The sequence below is a fragment of the Pelophylax lessonae genome, assembly GCF_965119305.1.
Source record: "Pelophylax lessonae genome assembly, chromosome: 4".
NCBI classification, from domain to species: Eukaryota; Metazoa; Chordata; class Amphibia; order Anura; family Ranidae; genus Pelophylax; species Pelophylax lessonae.
Window position 1 is genome coordinate 346,576,181 of NC_138771.1, and position 19,094 is coordinate 346,595,274.

Below are 19,094 nucleotides of genomic sequence, written 5' to 3' on the forward strand. Positions count from 1 at the left end.
GCACTCTGGCAGGGTTTATTGACACTGCTGCATACCTCTTAGCTGGCCTGTGTCCTGTCAAAGGTGCTTTAACTGGAATGATTTAATGGGCTCTACAATGACTGCTTTTTAGTAAATGCTGTGTTGTTGTTTAAGAGTGATTCTATCTGGTTTGTGGCTTTTAAAGTTGTCACCCTCTTATACATAAACATAAGATGTAAATCTGACCCTTTTCTTTACTGGCATGCAAAATCTGGAGAAATTAGGGTGGCATGGTGTTCTGTAGGACTTTCCCACTCTCACTCAGTTTGTCATCATCACTTAACCATTTCCTACTAAAGATGTTTTGGCTATAGATATATTTTAAATTACAGTTGTTGTTGTTACTTTAAAACATTCTGGTGGAGCTTTTGCAATTAAAAGCCATTTTTTTGGGGAAAAAAAGAAATTTGATATTTTACTCTAAATAAATTTGATATTTTACTCTATTTAGATGACCTTTTTATTTTTTTTTATTTTTTGGTGGCCTGTAAGGGGATCGAACCCACAATCTTGGTGTTATCATCACTGACCTATTTCTTTTGATAAATAATCTACCAACTACTTTGAGGAAGATCATCAAGGTAACTCAGTAGTTTGCTTACTTCTTGGGCAGTACAGTTACTAGAGCCAAGTCTTGGTTTAAAAGCAGGAGAATGCCAAGTTTAATTTACTGTAGTAATTAGAACTCATTAGTACTTGAAAATAATCCAATATAGAAGAACACAATAGCCTTGGGGATAATGTAGTTTTCAAAAAGTTAATTGTCTACCAGTTATTAGCTCTATTATATAATTTTTGGCTAAATAGTAAAACATGCCATTATATTTTGCAGGTTTTTTTTAAGCTGTAATAATACCTACATTTTTGTTTTTTTACACTAACACCTATTATGAAAATCAGTGGAATAAAATAGTTTATTCCAAATGATTAAACTTCGCTTGGTGTGAATAGAGAAGAATATCAACCGATAATTAAGCTATAAAGATGACTGGTGCTTACAGAGTTTATTTTCCTAATGTAGTTGCTAAAGTAAGATTTATTGTAGAATGGACAAATAGTGGACAAATGAAGGCAAAGTATGTTAAACACTTAACTTTATCTTGATGGTAACTTAATTCTCTACAGGCTCTGCAAATTACTGTTTAATATTTATCAAAGGAATTAAGAGGAATGCATTATTTCAATGTACTTATAGAGAATGAAAAAAGATAAACTCTGATCTAAAAATTATTAGTGTTTCTTTTTTTTTCAATCTATACTCTAATTAGGGATAAAGTGACAGTCTGTGACATATTTTTTTTAATGGTAATAAAGAAATTTGGGATTAAAACCTGTGGTTATCTATTACATAAAACACCGTGAAGAATACCAACTTTCCATTTAAATCCGCTAAATACTTTCTAAATGCATCAAAACAAAATGTGCAAATGATCACATTTTGTCTTGTTTTAAAAAACAGCCACAGCCTGAGTAGAAATGCCTGTTTTCTGCCAACATAGTGCAGGGAGGAGCACCTGCCTTCTGCGTGCAAGCAGTGGGCTTCATTGCTGATGGAAGAGCTCTATTACTGACTTAGCAGGGGGCATGTTGGACTTCAGCATGGAGACCACTGCTCCCACATAGATCATCAAAGACCTTTTCTACAATTTACTGATAGGAGACTGGCTTTTCTATGCACACTGTGGCTTCTTTATAAAAAGAACAAACTGTAAGACTTCGCACACATTTTGTTTTGAAGCATCTGGGATGTAGTTAGCTTATTTAAACAGAAAGTCTGATTGAGGTTTAAAGCCCAACTCCAGGCAAGACCTTGTTTTAAATATCAGATAGAGTTAAAACCTCTGTAAGGTCTTAATGGATTTCTCTGACTCTATTGGGGAGATTACCCTCAGTTTCAGTCCTTATGACACCTGTTAGATAAACAAGACACTAACACAGATCCTATACCTTCCATAGTCTATTTGGCATGTTTTATTGCTGTGCTCACTGGAAAGATTTAGAGCCGGTCCACACTAGCACGACTTGTCAGGCGACTTGTCAGCCTGACAAGTCGCGCTCCCTCGCGGTCCATTTACCCCTGCAGGACCCGTTCTAATAGGAGCGACACAAGTCACTCCAACTTAGAAAAAGGGTCCTGTACTACTTCGGGGCGACCTCGGAGTGACTTGCGTAGACTTCCATTATGTGAAGTCCCTGCAAGTCGCTCCGAAGTCGTGGTGCATGGCAATGCACAAGTCGCCCCCGAAGTAGTACAGAGTCGTGTCGCCTTAGGGTGAACCGACTCTTAAACTCACTTATTTTGTTAGTAACACCTTCTAACTAGTACAGGAAATAAGAAGAAATAGATAATAATAGTACAGGTAATAAGTAATAGTTGCATGTGTTCTAACCATTCCCCCATCTAAAAAATATTAAGCACAAGTTGGATACAACATTTAAAGGATAGTGATGAGTCTGAAATTTAGTCAAACTTTTTGCTGTGAAATTGCCAATTTTGTAATCTGAGAAATTTCAGGGAAATTGCCCTGTATTTCTTCAATTTTTTTTTAGACAATATGAAAAAAAAAAAAAGCATATAAAAAGCAGACTTATGAACTTAATGAGGCAGTATGCAATGTTGTTCCTTATTTGTTTTTGTTATAGTTCATTGATATATAAAAAAATAAAATAAAATAACAATTATAACACTTAAAACAAACATTAAAGTAGTAGTAATCTTGCATGGCGTGTTACTAGCACATTATGAAATACTTACCTTAGAACGAAGCTCTCCAGCGGCACGCTGTCACCTCTGACAGGGCTTCCATCTTCACTAGGTCTTCCTTTCAGGTTTGCGCGCTCCGGCCGCCTGACTGGCCAAGCCGCGATGAGGTCACTCCCGCGCACGCAAGCAGGAGTCTCAGGGGCAGCACACAGTTCTGAAGGAATGGCAGGGGTAAGCCGTTCATTTAGAGCACATGCTTATCGGATGCATGCTGTATGAATACCTCCTTAACACTGTAAGTTTCGGAAATAATCATTGAACCTACAGGTAAGTCTTATTATGGTCTTACCTGTGGCTACAAGTCCATAAAATGAAGTTTACTATCACTTTAAAGAAAAAAACAAAAAAAAATATTTTTAAATATTTCAATTGCTATTCATACTTCCTATTGTCTGACAATAAAAAAATGATAAATACACTTGGAACGAAATAATCGCATTGAAGTATTGAAGAAGAATTGAACTATTTAATTTTATTGAATTGAACTTTTTAAAGACACTAAAATCTTAAAAACAACAAAAACCAACATCAGTTTGCCATCCTGTTGACTAAAATGGATTAGAATTAGTGATGTCGCGAACATCGGCGAATGTTCGCGAACCGGCGAACATTGCGAACCACCATAGACTTTAATAGGCAGGTGAATTTTAAAACCCACAGGGACTCTTTCTGGCCACAATAGTAATGGAAAAGTTGTTTCAAGGGGACAAACACCTGGACTGTGGCATGCCGGAGGGGGATCCATGGAAAATTACGTAGTTGACGCAGAGTCGGGTTTTATTCCATAAAGGGCATAAATCACCTAACATTCCTAAATTGTTTGGAATAACGTGCTTTAAAACATCCAGTGTGTGTATACGATCAGGTATGATGTTGTATCGATCAGGTAGTGTAAGGGTTACGCCCGCTTCACAGTGACAGACCAAACTCCCCGTTTAACGCACCGCAAACAACCGCAAACAGACCAGAACCGACCAAAATGGGACAGGAACTGGGCTTTAAGGGTTAGGGTTAGGTTTAGTGTTAGGGGCTAGGGTTAGGGTTACGGTGAGATACTTAGGGTTAGAGTTAGTAACCCTACCCCTATGCCTCTAACCCTAACCGTCTAACCCTAAGCACTAAAAATAACCCTAACCATAGCCCTAACCCTAACCCTAGCCCTAACCCTAATTCTAATTTTTTTTCTGGTTCTGGACATGCTACAGAGCTGAAACTTCACAGGTACATTTTTTAGACCCCCAGACACTGAATCACACAAAAAAAGTTCTTAAAAATTGTAATTTTTTATTAGAGAGCCAATTATTGGAAAAATTAAAAAAAAAAAATAAAAATAAAAAATTTCTTTGGATTTAGCATCTGGGGGTCTAAACAGTGTACCTGTGAAGTTTCAGCTCTGTAGCATGTCCGGAACCAGAAAAAAGTACGAATTAGGGTTAGGGTTAGGGCTAGGGTTAGGCTTAGGGCTAGGGTTAGGGTTAGGGTTAGGGTTAGGGCTAGGGTTATTTTTATGGCTAGGCTTAGAGGGTTAGGGTTAAGGTTAGAGGGTTAGGGTTATGGTTAGAGGGTTAGGGTTAGGTTTAGTGTTAGGGGCTAGGGTTAGGGTTACGGTGAGATACTTAGGGTTAGAGTTAGTAGCCCTACCCCTACCCCTCTAACTCTAACCCTAAGCACTAAAAATAACCCTAACCTTAGCCCTGACCCTAACCCTAGCCCTAACCCTAGCCCTAATTCTATTTTTTTCTGGTTCTGGACATGCTACAGAGCTGAAACTTCACAGGTACACTTTTTAGACCCCCCCAGACAATAAATCCAAAGAATTTTTTTTTAAGTTTTTTTTTTTTTTTTTTTAAGTTTTCCAATAATTGTCTCTCTATCAAAAATGATAATTTTTAAGAACTTTTTTGTGTGATTTAGTGTCTAGGGGGTCTAAAAAGTGTACCTGTGAAGTTTCAGCTCTGTAGCATGTCCAGAACCAGAAAAAAAGATCATTTTTCAGTAGAGCAGGGATGGTGGGAACCCCTTTTACACCTATATGATCTTTTTTTCTGGTTCTGGACATGCTACAGAGCTGAAACTTCACAGGTACACCTTTTAGACCCCCCAGATAATAAATACAAAGAATTTTTTTTTTTAAGTTTTTTTTTTTTTAATTTTTCCAATAATTGGCTCTCTATCAAAAATGACAATTTTTAAGAACTTTTTTGTGTGATTTAGTGTCTAGGGGGTCTAAAAAGTGTACCTGTGAAGAGTGTACCTGTTGAGTTTCAGCTCTGTAGCATGTCCAGAACCAGAAAAAAAGATCATTTTTCAGTAGAGCAGGGATGGTGGGAACCCCTTTTACACCTATATGATCTTTTTTTTCTGGTTCTGGACATGCTACAGAGCTGAAACTTCACAGGTACGCTTTTTAGACCCCTAGACACTCATCCAAAAAAGTCATGCCTGCCACCGTATATATCAGTGGTGGGTGGGCAGTGGCACTGCAGTGGGCACAGTACACTCTGTGGACCTGACAGTCACTGGCACCCAGGCAACTGCAATTATAAAAAAAATATATATATTTTTACTTTGCAAGCTGCTGTGCCACCGTATATATATCAGTGGTGGGTGGGCACGCAGTGGCACTACAGTGGGCACAGTACACTCTGTGGACCTGACAGTCACTGGCAGCCCAGGCAACTGCAATAATAAATTTTTTTTTTTTTTTCAATTTGCAACAAGATGCTGTGCCACCGTATATATATCAGTGGTGGGCAGTGCACTGCAGTGGGTACAGTGCACTCTGTGGACCTGACACAGCACTCACTGCAATTATGACAGAGGAAAAAAAAAATATTTTTTAAAATGCAAGGTACTGTGCCTGTGCCACCCGAAATGAGTGTGGTGTGCACACAGTACAGTCTGTGGTGGGTCTGTGGCCTCTCACACACAGCGGGCAGGCAACTGCAGTGTACAATAGATATATATATATATATATATATATATATATATATATATATATGTAAAAAATACTCAATTACCAGCCCTAAAAAGGGCTTTTGGGGACACTAGATAATATATATATATATATATATATATATATATATATAAATTACACAAATACCAGCCCTTAGAAGGGCTTTTTGGGGTGCTGTCAGGATGCTGTCCTTACAGCAGTAGTGGACCAAGAACACTGACTAGCAAGACCAGGAACACTGACTAACAACTGTCCCTAGCTATTAACAGCAGCAGCAGCAGCAACACTCTCCCTGCTCTCACTAACACACTGCTTCAGAATGATCTAAGATGGATGCTGCCCTTGCTTATTTATAGGAGGTGGGAGGGTGTGGGAGGGAGGTATGCTGATTGGCTGGAAATGTGCCTGCTGACTGTGAAGTTCAGGGTCAAAGTTTGCCTCAATGATGTATTATAGGGGCGGACCGAACATCGCATATGTTCGCCCGCAGCGGCGAACGCGAACATGCTAAGTTCGCCGGGAACTGTCCGCCGGCGAACAGTTCGGTACATCTCTAATTAGAATGCCAAACTTTTGGCAAAGCAAAAATGGTCAGTATTACATATGCCTACTTGTGGACAAAAAAAGAGACTGAGAACCTTTAACCTTTAAGTAACAGGGATGGATTAATAAAATAAATTAAGATATTATTTGAAATGGTTGTGCTATGCTTTTACTGTGTTTGATATTCCAGACAAGGGACTATGGGGAAATAACAATGAATATCCCAAATATTGTAAATTTGAAGCCTTTTACTGAAATGTTTTGGGGTACTATCTATTCCTTTCTGCAAAATGTAAAATGTTCTAAGCCCACTTTTGAATTTCTTTAAGAAATAATCGTTCTAATACAGATCTGATTTTTAGATTTTGTGTTATCTGCCAGTAGAAGAACTACTTCTTTCTGGGTACCTCCTCGGTTTGCGAAACAAGTATTCAGATTGATAAGTGTAAATTGTTATTGGTTGCTGCATCTGTAAACCACATATACTCAATTTTAAACAACATGTTTTATTAAATATATGTACCAATAAAATGTATAACTTTAATATAAGAATATAGTGGCTACCTATCCCAGGAAATACATTTTTTCGGACACTTACTTCTTTGATAAAACCTATATTAATAACCTAATGCTTATGCAGCCCATATTAAAAACATAAATAAATAAAATACATTTACAGATCTACAGTGCATCTTTTTACTTAAAAAAACTGGACAGTGCATATATGAGAAACTGGATGTCAGTATAACTAAAACTGATATTGCTTTGTTATTTATTTATTTATTTTTTTCAGTTTGTTTTGCATTCATTCTGGTTGTGTTTATTTGATGTGGCCAAAAAGCACTGTTTACACTTGTTTAGTTAATTACGTAAAAGAAATACTGAACTGGAAAAAGTAATTATAATGGACAATGTCCTTACAGTCAACCAGGATAAAATTGGAGTGCTGATCATTTTAGACACACAAACAATGATTTGCTGTAATTTTTTTTTTTTTTTTTCAAAATTGCAAAATTATCCTTACAGGCCACTTTTCATTTTTTAAGCAATAGTCATTCTCAAAATCCAACATGTGAATGTTTCCTTGGGTATGAAAGACATAAAGAACTTACTATAATTAGTGCCTCCATTCTAGTATAGAAAGGAGTGTGGTGTGACCTGTTCCTTAGACATCACAGGAAAGTAAAATTTGACAAGGTCAGTTCAATATTGTTCATTCTTTTTCTAGTTCTTTCTATGAAAGGAAAGTTGTTAAAAGCCTTTTGATTTTCTTTTTCCCAAAACACAATTTGTACTAAAAAGAAAGTACCTATAAGAAACAATACCACTGGGATGCTGTGTGCTAAATAAAATAATAGGAAAGCAGTCACTATTATATTAAAAATGGCTTATAAACTACTTTGCTAACCGTTTTTCTTGTGCTTGGAGATAGTAGGTTTTTTTATACTTGCCCTGCTATTTTTTTCATATACTATGAGAAAGCTGTAAAAACTATTGTCTTTTCTCTTAGTCCATGGGGTATTTGATGCGTTTGGTTGTATGTGTTCCAATATTTTCCCAGTTATTTGCAGTAAATTTCTTTTCTGAGAACTGGAAGAAACAAAAAGACATTTTATTGCAATATCTGGCAAAATAAACTATTTTCTTTTTTTTCAAACTTATGAAAAACTATTTCACATGAATTGTTTACCCACAGGCACAAATTAAGCATTAGTCAAAAGTAGGTCCGATATGAATGTAGGTGGTCAGTTGTTTAATAAATGTTCCATAATGCTTTGCCAGATAGATATGAAGAGAAAAAAAGGTCAGTTGACCATGACAACCAATCCAGTTTCACTTTTTAGTCTTTAACACACCCTGGGTAAAAGTTATAAGGAATCTGGTTGGAGTCTGGGGTAGCATCTACTTTTCATTTCTCCAGTTTCATAAATTATCTGCACTGTCTGTCTACCCCTTGAGACAAAAGCAATAGTTTAAAAATTGCATTTCCTGAAAGAAAGTTTGTGTCATTGACTTCACAGTTTGTTCTTTATCTCTCCTTCCGAAAACAGATCTTAGATTTCTGTGTTTTAATTTCCTTGGAGCATTGATTGAATTCAATTAAGAGTTTCATTTTCAGTCTGTGAGTGTATCTTTTTTTGTCCTTGTTCACGTGTCCTTGGCTCTGTAGGTTTGTTGAGTATATTGAGTTGACAAGTAGTATAAAAATGTCCTCTTTCTTCATTGGAACTTTCATGAAAGGATCCACATACTGCCAGAGAAAGAACATCCATTTAACAATTATAAAAGGCCATTTAAGTACATAAAACCTACAGAAGCAATGCTGTTTAATATAATGAGCAAATTAAAAAAAAATCCCAAATGTGTGAAAAGAGCATGATTTTTTTTTTTAACAATAATATATTGTAGATCTTGCATGAAATATAAATCATACCCATTTAATCCACAAAGGACTAAACCATGGCATTGTGTAGGTAGTTTTCATGCAGCCTTTCAGTATAAATAAAAAATGAGAAGATTCACCACTTTCTGCTATATCATTTCACCACCACAGTCAAGTAGAGCCACATACATCACACAAAATGACATGCTTTACTCATACTTCCAAAACAAGGTTTAAAGGCATTATAAGCAGGTCTTGCATTTTTTGCAAGGCCTGTTTTAATACATTGCAACCCATCTCACTTAAAGTTACATTACAGGTTCAGGTTGCCTTAGGGTCAGGTAAAACTAAAACCTTTTGAGACAGAGGCAAAAAGGAACTACAATAATACCTTGGAATGCAAGCATAATTTCTTCTGGGAACCATGCTTCTAATCCAAAGCACTCTTATATCAAAGTGAATTTCCCCATAAGAAATAATGAAAACTCAGATAATTCATTTCACAATCAATTATTCATAAGTCTTTCAGTTTATACTCCATATAAAAAGATTACTGCAATGTGATAGATTGTGTAACCATACAATGTCCATCAACAATTGGCAGCCTCCACAAGGGGATTAGAAGCCGTCAGTCTGCAGTCGTGATGGGGAAGGCTACCCTGCAGTAGAGCGTTCTAAAAGTGAGACTTGACACCCTCGTGGATCGCAGTGGGGAAGGGATGACGTAGATGGCGGTGCGGAGGACTGTCTATGTGGACAGCTTTACTCCAGATGCCTGCATACTTAGCTGTGCCTGTTTTAATCATCAACCATGTTGCTAAATGTTGTACCTTCATTAAATAAAAACATATTGCTACATTAGAGGCACCTCTCTTCTCTTTTACACTCAGTTGTGACATGACGCTACTTGTATATCAAGACATCGCTTGTTTATCATGTCAAAATTTATAAAAAAATTAGCTTGTCTTGCAAAACGCTCTCAAACCAAGTTACTCTCAATCCAAGGTTTTACTGAATATGACTTATTGAAATGTGATCAATGTTAAACGTCAGCATACATTAAAAAAAACAAGAAATCCTTTCAATAGTTTATAATATATATAAGTTAGAGACCCCTTTTCAAGTCCCTTGGAGAGCTCGGCCATCTCAAACAATTTTATCCAACACATACAGGACTTTCAAATACAGCGCTTATAAAGTACATTTGACAAACACAGATAAAGTATGAAAAAAATACAACATTCTTATTTATATATAAATGTAAATAAAATCACCTAGATACATAGGCTATAGTGCTCACTAAGAACCATTAAAAAGCATATTGGCACACTTATCATATAGTGTTAACTGCAATAAACTCAGATACAGTACAATCCAATAATATACAAACAAGAGTCTACACGTTTTTCTGATAAACCAGATGCGTCTTCAGGACCCCACAACCAATTAGTATACATTGGTTACATGTTCTTTATTTAGATAACCTCACTTGAGAAATGACACAAACTTCTCCACTATGTTAAAAAAAATTGCAATCATAAGTACACTATATTAACAAAAGTATTGGGACACCTGCCTTTACACACACACGTGAACTTTAATGGCATCCCAGTCTTAGTCTGTAGGGTTCAATATTGAGTTGGCCCACACTTTGCAGCTAAAAAAGCTTCAACTCTTTTGAGAAGGCTGTCCACAAGGTTTAGGAGTATATCTATGGGAATGTTTTGACCATTTTTCCAGAAGAGCATTTGTGAGGTTTAACTGATGTTGGACAAGAAGACTTGGCTCGCAGTCTGTGCTCTAATTCATCCCAACGGTGTTCTATCGGGTTGCAGGCCACTCAAGTTCCCCCACCTCAAACTTGCTAATCCATATTTTTATGGACCTTGCTTTGTGCACTGATGCGCAGTCATGTTGGAACAGGAATGGGCAATCCCCAAACTGTTCCTACAAAGTTGGGAGCATGAAATTATCCAAAATGTCTTGGTATGCTGACACCTTAAGAGTTCCCTTCACTGGAACTAAGGGGCCAAGCCCAACCCCTTAAAAACAACCCCACACCATAATCCCCCCTCCACAAACATATTTGGACCAGTACACACAGCAAGGTCCTCACAAATGCGCTTCTGGAAGAATGGTCAAACATTCCCATAGACACACTTTTAAACCTTGTGGACAGCCTTCCCAGAAGAGTTCAAGCTGGTATAGCTGGAAAGGGTGGGTCAACTCAATATTGAACCATACGGACTAAGACTGGGATGCCATTAGAGTTCATGTGCGTGTAAAGGCAGGTGACCCAATACTTTTGGTAATATATAGTGTATATATAATAGCTTAATGTTCCCATAGTCCATATATTATACAGTATATCACATAACATGCTGATATTAGCTTATACTCACATAGATTGTGAAAGCATTCTGTTGTCACCCAGCCAGGGGTGTACCTAGAGCATTTGGCACCCTGGGCGGATCCTATATCTGGCGGCCACCCCCCCCCCCCCCCCACACACACACACACATACACACACACTTTAAAATGTAAAAAACACCCACAAAAATTTGTAATGATTTCCAGAATGTTTATTGCACAAATGTCACAACCCCACATCACAGTGCCCCTGCAGTCTGCCCCTCCCCCATCTCTCTAATCACAGTGCCCCCTTTTACACTCTCTGCTTCCCCTGCACAGACCTACCCTTGGTAATAAAAGATAGCTAATACTATTAGCAATGTGTTTAAGTTTGAGCAAGAGATTGGAGACATGCTACAGGAGATGGTCATAGACTGCGGACATGATACAAGAGATGGTCAGAGACTGCAGATATGATGCAAAAGATGGCCAGAGACTGCAGACATGATACAGAAGATGGTCAGAGACTGAGGACATGATTTAAGAGATGGTCAGAGACTGCAAACATGATACAAGAGAGGATAAGAGACTGTGGACATGATACAAGAGATGGTCAGAGACTGCGGACATGATACAAGAAATGGTCAGAGACTGCAGACACGATACAAGAGATGGTCAGACTGCGGACATAATACATGAGATGATCAGAGATTGCGGACATGATAAAAGAGATGGTCAGAGACTGCAGACATGATAGAAGATAGTAGAGCACTAGGGGGGCCAGAGAGCACAGGGGGAGCAGAGAGCACTGGAAGAGCTTAAGGGCACGAGGGGGGGGGACTGGAGTGTATTAGGGGGTCTTGAAAGTATTGCAGGGGGGTCGGAGAGCACGGGGTTGGACAGCACTGGGGGGGGGGGGCAGGGAGCACTTGGGGGCAAGGGAGAACCAGTGGGACAGAGAGCGTTTTTTTTTTACATTTTGGCGCGGGGTTTCCCTTAAAATCCACAGCAGACCCGAGGGGCCTGGTATGGACTGGAGGGGGGACCACACGCCATTTTTTTCAGCAATACTGACATAAACTGATATAAACTGAAGTGCTAATATATACTGTGTATATATATATATATATATATACACACACACACACACACACACACATATATATATATATATATATATATATATTTATAACTTTGTGGTATACACTGCACTCAACAAACTGTAAAAAGCAGAAATCTCTCTTTCCCTGCCAGCAATGTGTGTTTATTAACTATAGAATTCCACTTTAAATCACCCACTAACTAAGGGATTCGAACCCACAACCCTGCAATTAGCAAGGCTGGTGTTCTACCAGCTACACCACCATCAAGCACACTTAGGTTGAACACACTTTCCCTGCCTAACTAACTCCTATCTCATAAAAAGTAGTTTGTTAGGAGTATGGTTTAGCTAAGTCTATGTGCATGCCCGTGTTAACTGTGTAAGTTTGGCTGGCTTAACCAAAAAACAGCATATAAACAAAGTATTTTCTGTATAGGTCATAGAAAGAAAGACAGGTTATCATAGACATAGACATTTATTAAAAAATCTGGGGTGTAATTCCCATGCAAGATAACGAAAATAGTGGTTACAATCAGTGCAAAGACAAGAAACAAGACATACATAACATATAAACAAATAGTGACAAAAACCGGCCGGTATATAAATTAACTTTCAAGACTCTTAAACAGATATGTATTCAATCGATTGCAAATTTGCGTTAATGATGTTCTTGAAAAGGCTCCTTGTAGAGCAGTGGGATGCCAATGAGGTTGATTGAGGGAGATAACTCCTATCTCACCCTACACACACAATGGATGAGATAAAAATTAGGGAGAGTGTGATTAGCTTAAGCAGGTTTAACAGTGGCATAGATGGTAGAATGGCTGTGGGGTTTGAATCTCTCGGCCAGCAGGTGATTTATTGATTTATTGAGGTCAGAGTTCATGATGATAGGATGACGTAGCTCGAAGTTCCCATGAAGAAGCCCATTTATTCGACAAACCAGCGAACAGCCAATGTTCGACTGGAACTCGAAGCTCATCCCTATTTGTGACACACGTCTAGTTAACATATATGTACCACATGGACTTTTATAACCTAGAGCAGTGATGGTGAACCTTTTTGAGACCAAGTGCCCAAATTTCATCACAAAACCAACTTATTTTTTTCAAAGTGCCAACACTGCAGTGAAACTGCAGACACCCAGCCACCCAGGTGATGATCGCACACTCCAAGAGAGATTGTAGTCAATTCAGCACTCACCCAGCTCCGGTGTCCAGTGTCAGTGTGCCTGGCAGCAGCTTCTCCTTTTGTTGGTGCCTTTGATCACCCTCCTCACTCTTGTTGGTGTCCTCTCAGCTCCGTCCTCTTGCTCCTCTCTGGCTAGTTCAACTCCAGGGGTTGTTGTGGCTTGGGCTCTCTCTCCTTCCTGAACCACCTCAGTCTCCTCTCACTCTTGTCTCCACACTACCCTCATCCTTGCTCTCCCTTCTCTCTAAACCCTTTTTTTTCCCGGGTTCCAGGCTGTCTTTCCTCTTATTTTCTCAGGGCATGTTTTAGTTTTTCTCTAATTGATTAAAATGGAGCCATAGTCTTCCGGGACTACACGTCCCATAGTGCACTTGTCCTGGCTCCTTATTGGTCCCTGGCTTCAGCCAATGGGGATGCAGGAGGAATCAGAGTGGGCAGCGATCCCTGCAAGCGCCTCTCTGTCCCTGTCCCGTGCTGCTTGAAAAAAGAAGGGGGGCGAAGGGGGGAAATAAACTGACACGTCTTCCCTTGTCACAGTGCGGGCAGTGGCGGTGGCTCTCATGTGCCCACAGAGAGGGCTTTGCATGCCAGCTGTGGAACACGTGCCATAGGTTCCCATCACTGACCTAGAGTAACATACTTGTGCATCAGGGGAGAGGGAAAGGAAGTTATATTCTTCCCTATGGGCCAAGGGGATAGCTGTTGTGCAGTTAACCACAGGAGGGGTAATCAGATCGGCAAAGGAGGCTGAAAAACTTCTTTGCCTATCTGATTACCCCTCCTGTGGTTAACTGCACAACAGCTATCACCTTGACCCATAGGGAGGGATATAACTTCCTTCCCCTCTCCCCTGATGCACAAGTTGGATGTAGATTTGTGCTTGAACAATTCTTGTGAATCCAGTGTACATTCAATTATTGTTAGTTCTGGTAAGATGCCCTTCAAAAATCTTTATGTATTTATATGTATTTTTTTATTTCTATGTTTATATTTGTCAACGTCTGTGGATTATGATATCACTGCATGACTACATTTGGTTGGAATCTGTTTACATTACTATATGAATAAAACTGCTGCTATATATTAAATTGGATAAACTTCATGTACATATACTTATTTTTGTATTTGATTCATCTGTCTACGTGTAGTAGTATATTGTATATCCCCTGAGGAAACCTATTAAATGGTGAAACACTCGGGATTGCTACACTGTAACAAGCAACTGTAACAAATTTGCTGGATGGATATCAAACATTAATTATTTTCCTATTTTTCATATGTTTATACTGTCTTTCTATATTTTTTTGAATGAGATATATAAATAAAGTAATCAGATTTTAATATGTAACTATGATTTGAGTTACTGGCACCTAAAAAAATCCCAGCTCTTAAATAGGAGTACTCCCGAGTGTCCTGTTTTCCAAGCAGGAAATGATGTTTCTGGGGTGTGGTCAGTACACATTCTGTGTACAGAACAACTCCAGGTAGCCATATTGCATTGCATTTTCAGAAAATTACAGAGCTGCAGATTGAAAAGGAAAGGTATTTTTAATAACGTTCAATTACAATGTGACTTGTGTTGCAATTGTATAAGCTATATTATTTTTTCTTTATTTGCTATTAATTCCCCCACGAAAGTAGAGTTACCCTTTAACTACTTGAACTTCGGAAGGTTTTACCCTTTTCGTGATCAGGGCATTGCTTGCTATTCCGCACTGTACTACTTTAACTCGCTTAAGCAGTACTGTACCCAAAGGAAATATACATCATTTTTTTCACACACATTGAGCTTCCTTTTGGTGATATTTTATTTGCTATAAAAATGTAAAAGTATTGCAAATTAACCACTTGCCGACCGCCCACCACAGTTTCACTGCAGCAGGCTGGCTCGGCTGCGCGAAACGACGTAGTACTATGTCGGATGCGCGTGTGGTGCAGGGGGGCGAGCTTGCACTGCCGGCTGTGCTCTTCTGCCAATGCAGGTGGCCGTCGGCCCGATTTCCGCCGGGCATCCACGATCACTCCCCGTAAACACAGCTGACCGTTCTTTTCTCTGAAAAGAACACAGAGCGCCTGTGATCCTTCTATATAGGACCACAGGTCTCTATAGTCATTTCACAAGCCCACCCCACCCCCCCCACTGTTAGTAAACACTACCCAAGGTGCACATTTAACTCATCACTCACCACTCACTAGGTTAACCCCTTCCCTTCCAGTGTCATAACATCTCACAAAGTAAAACGTGTGCTTTGCCTTATAGTCAATCAGAGAGGGAATTGGGGGAGAGAGCTGCTAGTGTAACCAAAATTAAGGTAGACTAATTTTATTTTTGTATTAATTAATACCATCCTAAGTAGTAATATGGTTTCACATGATACTAACAGCAGGGGTGCCTACAGTAACTGATGAAACAAAAGAGAAGGGAGAGACAGGCAGCAGTTATAAAAATGATATGCATTCTTACAGCTCTGTCAGTTTTATATTATATACATTAAAGCGGTTGTAAAGGCACAAAGGTTTTTTTTTTTTTAAATCTGAATGCATTCTATGCATTCAGACAAAAGCCTTCTGTGTGCAGCAGCCCCCCTAATACTTACCTGAGGTCCTTCTTCATCCAGCAATGTTGCAAGAGCATCTTGGTTGCCCGGGACTCCCTTCTTCCTTGGCTGGGACAGCAGCAGCTGCGCCATTGGCTCTTGCTGCTGTCAATCAAAGTTAGTCAGCCAATCAGGAGAAAAAAGATGCATGGTCAGGCTGCGGCTCTGTGTCTGAATGAACACAGGAAGCTGTGACTCGGCTCGGGTGCCCCCATAGCATCCTTCTTGCTGTGGGGGCACTCAACAGGAGGGAGGGGCCAGGAGAGCTAAAGAGGGACCCGAGAAGAGAAGTATTCAGGCTGCTCTGTGTAAAACCACTAAACAGGGTAGGTAAGTATAAAATTTTTGTTATTTTTTACTAAAAAAAAAACAAGGCTTTAGTATCACTTTAACATTGGGTGGGGTGAAAGAGGAGTTTGGGCCACACAGAGAGGTCAGACAAAGGAAAAGAGGTGTTACCTTTCGGGATGAAAGTTGAAATGTAGATTTTATTCTAGATTCAGACCAAGGCAAATAGTGAGATTATGAAAAACAGTAACTAAGGACTTCAGTATATAGAAAATATTAATACAATCAGCGCAAACAAATCTAAAGAACCTAAAAACTACAATATGCAAGCTGAACACTTAGGTAAATCACTAAAAACCTGAAGCATATTAAATATAAAACAGTGCAGCGCAAAAAAAAATTCCCGCTGACAAAGTTCCATTGGACGATACGCGTACGGGAGGTGAAGTCACATTACGTCACCCCCTGCTATTCTCGGCCAGTCGGCGGCTCAGCTGTTCGGCTGAGCTACACGCTGTCACGCTGCATCGGATCATTGCTCCTATGTATATTCCTACATGCCGCGATTATTTATTTTTTATGTGAGTGTAACCTTTATCTTTGGACAGGGGCGTAACTACAGAGGTTGCAGGGGTTGCGATTGCAACCGGGCCCCATGCTCCAGGGGGCCCGTGCAGCTCCCCTGTACACCTGGATAGGAGGGGGGCCAGGGGCAGCATGTAGAGAAATCACTGCCCTCCTTTTTCCTCCTGTAGCTGTAGGAGGAAAATGAAGGAGATTGGTTCCTCTTTATGCTGCCCCCGCCACTCCTCCTATCCATTTCACTTGTGTTCTGCTGTTTCTGGGCCCCTGTGTGCTCCCCTGCCCCCCCCTACTGTGCTGCCCCCTCTTCCCTCTCCTGTCGGCTGCTGCAGGGGATGTGTCACAATTAGAGAACCAGGAAGGGGTCGGTAAATATGTAATTTACCAGCTCCTTCTTTTTCTGAATGGACAGAGTCATAGCCAGTGACATTGTAAAAACATAAAATAAAATTATAAAAAATAGTACAATTAAAATGCCAAAAAAAAAAAATACTGACACCAGTGGGTGAACTGCTAGGATCGCAAAGGTCACAGTTGCGACTGGGCTTTGGCATTCCACTACCGTGGGGAGGCCCCAAGATGGCAGGAAGTTGTGCAAAGGGTCCTAAAACAAGAGTAAAGGGCCCCAGGATCAGTGGGAAGAGCCCCAGGCTTGAAGGGAAGGGCCCCAGCCAGGGGTCCGGGGGGGCCCCTTAATGGTTTCTTGCACCGGGGCCCTGAAGGTTCTAGTTATGCCTCTGTCTTTGGAATAACATTTTTTAAATGGAGAGCACTTAGATCTGCCTTTTATATATTCTATATCACAGAGGATCTGTTGGTTGTGAAGACCTGACCAATAAGTGTTCCCAGGAAGAGTTCCAGTTTTGCTATTTGCATATCTGTGGAGCAAGTGGAGTTTGTTACCCTGGCTTTTAAGTGTGTTTGACCTGCTGGTAGTACAGAGGTCATTGCTTTCAGGTGAGTGTGGTATATTTTCACTGGTGAAGGGTTTCTTATCACATGGGATAATATAATCTCCCTCCCTCCACACTAAATTGGACCACTTGGAATCTCTGGGCTCCTTCTGGACTGTCCTATTTATTAATAATTTTTAGTGGTCTATAAATTTTTTATTGCGCTGCACTGTTTTATATTTTATAAACTAAGGACTTCAGCATGATGGCTGTCTTTATCTCTATCTCTGTTCTATTTTTTTCATTTATTGTCATTCACTTTTTCTGTTCTATTCTTTAAGCATTTTTTTTTCTTCCCTCTCATATGAAGCTTCTTTCACTTTGAACTGCTACAGCAACCCATACAAAGTTATAAGAAACATGACATAAAATATTATAGCCGAGTACAGTAATAACTACAATTCTTGAGAGATATTGGTAAGCACACAACAATGAAAAGAAGATGAAATGGCTGTAAATAACACATGCTCATAGTGGTATCAATCCCTAAGTGCAATAACATTTCTACTCTATGGCAGGAGTAGGCACTGTTAGAGAGGTAAAGATCAACTTTCATTACACTAAAGCATACCATGATAAAATGATATTTAATTTTTGCTTCCAGACTCTTTGAAAATATAAAATATAAGCAAGAAAGAAGGGAAGATAAACTTTTAAAAATGTTCTTGCAGGCACAAAACTGGGAAACCTTCTGACATACCCTTCGATTGCCGCTGTTAAAAAAAGTTTTCATTTTGAACCACTGTTTATTTGCTAGTTTTTAACAGACTTCCAGTGACAAAAGAGCTGCTCTGTTTCCATCAGTGTTACTCAGCCCAACCATGGAAATCAATGTGTTTCCATAACCAAAATATTATATGGTAGTAATCACAGCACTACTGCACAACAGCTAGGGGGAGTTGGCAGGCAACTGGATTTTCCATTTTCTAAGAGCGTTTGTTAAAGTGTAACTCCACTTTTGTTGAGAAAAAAAAAAAACTTTCCCCTCCGGGTGATCCATGTGCATTGCAAGGATTTTAACAAACTTTGTTGCAGATTCATACTTTTTGTTATTCTGAATAAATCATTGTTTGTTCCTCGGTGCCCCTGTGCTGAGTGGGTCAAATGGGAGTGGTTTCATAATTATCAGTCAGCTGCAGCATCTGCAGAGCACTAATAAGGAAATCTGCTGGGTCTGCATCCCTTTAGACGTGTTCCTATTGGGAGTATCTCACCAAAAATGACATTTTTGTTGCAGGGGATGTCAGAAATCTGACTTGTATCTTAGTGCAGACTTCTGGGAAAATTGGTGAGCCAATCACACAAACAGGAAATGATGTTTCTGGGGTGTGGTCAGTACACATTCTGTGTACAGGACAGCTC